This window comes from Nanorana parkeri, unplaced genomic scaffold, assembly GCF_000935625.1.
Source record: "Nanorana parkeri isolate BGI_ZX_2015 unplaced genomic scaffold, ASM93562v1 scaffold3115, whole genome shotgun sequence".
Taxonomy (NCBI): Eukaryota; Metazoa; Chordata; class Amphibia; order Anura; family Dicroglossidae; genus Nanorana; species Nanorana parkeri.
The window spans coordinates 10,790-16,087 of NW_017309383.1; the positions used below are offsets into that span (position 1 = coordinate 10,790).

At 52.5% G+C, this 5,298-nt stretch overlaps 1 protein-coding gene across 2 annotated transcripts in view; it reads left to right on the plus strand.

Annotated features, from left to right (window-relative positions):
- The first annotated feature begins 3,734 nt into the window (after positions 1–3,734).
- Positions 3,735–5,298, plus strand: part of AKR1A1 (aldo-keto reductase family 1 member A1) — a 28,023-nt gene continuing 26,459 nt past the window's right edge. Inside the window, exon 1 of one of the 2 annotated variants that reach the window (XM_018574641.1) lies at positions 3,735–3,785. The gene's annotated coding sequence lies outside the window, so the exon portion shown is untranslated. Of the gene's footprint in view, positions 3,786–3,928; positions 3,969–5,298 lie in introns of those variants that run through there. The other variant, XM_018574642.1, reaches the window with a different exon arrangement.

Consider the following 5,298-nt stretch of genomic DNA (forward strand, 5'->3'; position numbering starts at 1 on the left):
GCCAATCACAGGCACTGAGACATTTTCCCGGTCCGCAGCTGCAGAGATGGGGAAATGTCTCAGTGCCTGTGATTGGCCCAGCGCGCTGACAGCTTCCTGGCGGGCTCGGCACGAGGCGCTTTGCGAACACGCCCGAGCCCATCACTACTTGCCATGGCAACAGGGGCGAGGGGGAGCAGCCCATCACTAATGGCAAGCACAGGGCGCCATGGCAACAGGGGCACCAGGCAGCCAACGCAGCTGCTGCTCAGCAGTGAGAAGAGGAGCGGCACAGGCTCCATCTTCTCGGATCTCCGTGGCTCTCCCCTGCCTGGAGGCAGGGGGCGCATGACGTCACATGATGCCACGCGCGTGCGGCGTTGGGTGACATCACACGTCTGTTGGTGGGGGGGGAGGGGGCGGCACAATTTTCTGTTCTTGCCTCGGGTGCAAAAGGAGCTAGCTACGGCTCTGCTGTGAGTGGACTGTGAAAGGAGAAGCAGCGCAGTGATGACATCTCCCAGTCACTCAGAATATCCACCAAAATCCAGAGAGATCACATGATACAAATGTTATAAATGGAGATGCAGTTCAGGGAGTAAAATAAGTATTTGATCGCCTAGCAACCAACAATAATTCTGGCTCCTCCCACAGACTGGCTCCTCCCACAGACTGGCCATGTGGTACGCTGAAATCCCAACTAGCGTTTTAAGGGCCTGAACAAAATGCTGTAAGCAATGAGCCTGCGATCCCGTGCGGGCGATCGCATGGCGGCCGGAGGGCGTGGCTACGGTGCCATTCACTTCAGTGGCCGGATACGCCCCCTCTGGCCCCACGAAAATACTGAGCCCGGCCGCAATACGATGCAGTGCGTTCCGGCCAGAACGTGGCCGGAACGCACTGCATATCGTGTGAACAGGCCCTCAGCCCTGCCCAGTTCTCGCCTGTTGGACTACAGAACAACTCCCCCCTTACGAGGAAAGAGGGACATGAGGAGGAAAGAGGGACATGAGGAGGAAAGAGGGACATGAGGAGGAAAGAGGGACAATCCCTCTAAATGGGAGACGGTAGGAAGGTATAGGAAGTGCATGCCGATGCCAAAGCTGATGAATTCGGAGAGGTTGGGATTTTGTACAGGAAGTTCTGGTGGCTCCGGCAGAGCTCGGGGAGGTGGAGGTGTCACATTGGATGGCACATGTGATCTTTCCGCGAATTACAATCTCACTTATATAATTATAAATGTGAGGAACATGGCGCCATCTGCTGGTTCCACATGGGCTTTCAGGTGTGGCAGTGATGTAGTGCGCAGCGCCCTCTATTGGTCTGATAATAAAGTGCACTTGTCATAAGAAGTAATGGGTCTCCCTCTGCTGGCCTCCGTTTGATAGTGCTCATCCCCAGCAAGTGTGCAGCAAAAGAAGGCGATAATTGTGGTATCAGCACCAGGTTCATCAACCTTCATCCCCAAACAATGCTCAGGGTTAATGGTTGACAACCCTAAGGACAATATAACAATACGATTTCATATATGGTATTGATGATACAGTCCAGTTCTTTTGTTTGAAGAGATGTTCTCTGCTGATGAATGCTGATGTTGTAGTCTGATCCCTGTGGGAGGAGAGACTGCGGAAATGCTTCCTCCTGCCTGCAGCAGACTGATCACTGGGGGATGGGAGACTGAAGACATGCTTCCACCTGCCTGCAGCAGACTGATCACTGGGGGATGGGAGACTGAAGACATGCTTCCACCTGCCTGCAGCAGACAGGCTGATGTACTGTTACTGTATATTATGACATGTCAGGGAGTTATGGGGCACATAACTGAGATCCAGCCCTGCAGATCTGAGTCAGGGCAATGAATGTGCAGACACCCCATATGGGGAACTGTATTTTGCACAATCATCGTACTGGGAACCGTCTACCTTTGAGACCCCCTGCATCTACCTTTTTGCTTTATTGTGCGGCCGCACACATCTGCATGGAAATGCTTTTGGGTTAGCTCTCAAATTTGAAATTCGAGCCCGAGGGCCAGCGAGAGCCCCAAGCAAGTGAAAAGGCAAGGGCGCTTGCATCTCTAGCCCTGCCTATCTATCTCCATCTCCGGATCCCAATTACAATTACCTATTGAAGCAAACACATCATCCAGCATTGTGGAACTCGAGCAGGACTGTCTCTCCCTGAGCAACATGAGTTGTGAGTAACCCGGGATACATTGTACCCGTACATGAGATATTTATATAGTAGGTGGCAACTCTTTATTACCACATTAGCTGGAGTGCAGGCCTGTCAGCGTGGTGCACTGGCACTTTATTATTTATGCACTCTATGCACTCTATGCACGATTGGCTTTTTTAAAAAGCATTGACCCACAGATGCTGAAGGTGCAGGTTTCTTCGGGGCCTATTCCTGATGCTGGGAGGAGATTCTGTGCCTCCTACGGGGTTCTCTGTCTCCTCCCACCCAGGAGGGGGGTTTCTCTTCGGGAGATCCCCCCTGCCTAGTACTGTGAGGGACCTGTTTCGGCAGGTCCCCGACGGAAACGGTCCACCGGCCTTCGGGTTGGTGGTCCGACAGTCTCAACCCCTGTCAGGAGCCTTGCGCCCCGGGGGGTCGGGAAAGTAGGTCCCTTCTTTGGAAGGACCTTGCACCCTTGTGCACGTTTTTGTGTGCTGTGATTTCACGGTTCACTTTTTTTGTTCACAGGGGGAAGTTTGTATTGATGCACGTCCACGGGCTTCAAAAAAACCACATTAGCTGGAGTGCAGACCACCCATGATTCTTACATTATTGTTACCCTAGGGAAGTATTTTAACTGTTTTTAAATGTCTTGTTGTGGATGTAGTGTTTACAATATTTTTTTTTCTATGATTAAATATTCAAACTGTTAAATCACGTATTTTCTACCTGTTTACTGAACCAGCTCCGAGTAAGGGATTTCTATTTTCTTGGGGACACCTTATATTTTGATTAGCATTGTTGAAACCCTGGAGACTGGTATATTATATTATATTATATTATCTGGTTCGGCGTAACTCCATCCTGTTCCCCTATTTGTTGCATACCTCTACACAGTCTCCTCCCCCCTTCAATCTATCATGAATGCGGCTGCTAGACTCATTCTCCTAACCAACCGCTCAGTGTCTGTAACTCCCCTCTGCCAATCCCTACACTGGCTTCCTTCCCCTGCCCCCCTCTGCCAATCCCTCCACTGGCCTCTATACCGCAGGCTGGGCACAGAGAGGCCAATCAAGTTTACTATCACGCTGTGCAGTAAGGAGTTTATTTGGTCAAGGCCATTCTGGGCACCGAGAGGTTAATCCAGCTCACACCTAACCTGGGCATATAAGGGTTAAACCAGATCACTGCCAGTCTAGACATAAAGGGTTAATGGTGGTCACTGCCAACCTGGGCACAAAGGGGTTAAACCAGTTCATTCACGGGCTGGGCACAGAGGAGTTAAGCTGGCTCGCTCCCAGACTGGGTACACAGGGGTTAATCTAGCTCGCTCCCAGACCGGGTACAAAGGGGTTAATCCAGCTCGCCACAAAGCTGGACACAGAGGGGTTAATCCGGCTTCCTCTCAGCATAGCTGAGTCGGCTGGTTACAAAGTGACTTGTGGGTTAATATTGTGCAGAGTCTGGCTGCTCCCTCCCATCCCCATCCTCATCACCTCCCTCCTGGACTGTGCGCCCAAAACTCACCCAGCCAGAATCAGCCTGCTACAGGAGAGTGCTGGAGGGAAAGGTGAGAGTGCTGGAGGGAGAGACGAGTGTGCAGGAGGGAGAGGAGAGTGCAGGAGAGAGAGGTGAGTGTGCAGGATAGAGAGGAGAGTGTGCAGGAGAGAGAGGCGAGTGTGCAGGAGAGAGAGGAGGGGGTGCAGGAGAGAGACTCCCTCCCATCCCCATCCTCATCACCTCCCTCCTGGACTGTGCGCCCAAAACTCACCCAGCCAGAATCAGCCTGCTACAGGAGAGTGCTGGAGGGAAAGGTGAGAGTGCTGGAGGGAGAGACGAGTGTGCAGGAGGGAGAGGAGAGTGCAGGAGAGAGAGGTGAGTGTGCAGGATAGAGAGGAGAGTGTGCAGGAGAGAGAGGTGAGTGTGCAGGATAGAGAGGAGAGTGTGCAGGAGAGAGAGGTGAGTGTGCAGGAGAGAGGAGAGTGCAGGAGGGAGAGACGAGTGTGCTGGAAGGAGAGGAGAGTGTTGGAGGGAGAGATGAGTGTGCAGGAGAGAGAGAAGAGTGCAGGAGGGAGAGACAAGTGTGCAGGAGAGAGAGGAGAGTGATGGAGGGAGAGGAGAGAGCTGGAGTGAGAGAGGAGTGTGCTGGAGAGGGAGAGACTAGTGTGAGGGGAGTGCCGGAGGGTGAGGAGAGTGTGCAGGAGGGTCAGGAGAGTGTGCAGGAGGGAGAGACGAGTGCAAGAGAGAGAGAGAGAGAGAGAGACAAGTGTGCTGGAGAGGGAGAGGAGAGTGCAGGAGTGAGAGACGAGTGTGCTGGAAGGAGAGGAGAGTGTTGGAGGGAGAGATGAGTGTGCAGGAGAGAGAGAAGAGTGCAGGAGAGAGAGGAAAGTGCAGGAGGGAGAGACGAGTGTGCTAAAAAGGGAGAGACGAGTGTGCAGGAGGGTGAGGAGAATGCTGGAGGGAGAGAAGAGTGCAAGAGAGAGAGAGAGAGAGAGAGACGAGTGTGCTGGAGACAGTGGAGAGGGAGAGACAAGTGTGCAGGAGGGGGAGGAGAGTGCAGGAGAGAGACGAGTGTGCAGGAGGGGGAGGAGTGTGCAGGAGGGGGAGAAGCGTGAAGGAGGGACAAACGAGTGTGCAGGAGAGAGAGGGGAGAGTGCAGGAGGAAGAGACGAGTTCTGCACTGTGCCATGGGGCTGCTGGCCGGTCTGTGTGTCACGCTCGGAAGGAGAGCAGGCTGGGGACGGAGTGTAAGATCCGCTCTGTATATCACTTCCTGTCTATCTGTATATAGAACACGCGGCGGCGGCGGCGTATCTGAGTTTTGCTTTTGTACAATTTCTTGTATGCTAATCGCTTCAATGTCATGCTGAACCTCCTACATACAAGTTATATGTGACATGTAGCGGCATGTATGGCATGATATCCATAATAGAAGTCACCAGCACTCCATGAAAGTATAAGCACTTTGATTGAATTGTCACATGCGTCATAAAGCCAACGTTTCGGGGGCCACGCAGGGTCCCTTCTTCAGGGCGACATAGTGACCTTCTGCAGGTGACTTTCTGATAGTGATGTACGGCATGATTGGGGAATTGTGCAATCATGTGCTACTGATCACTATACCATACTAGTACTAAGACTACA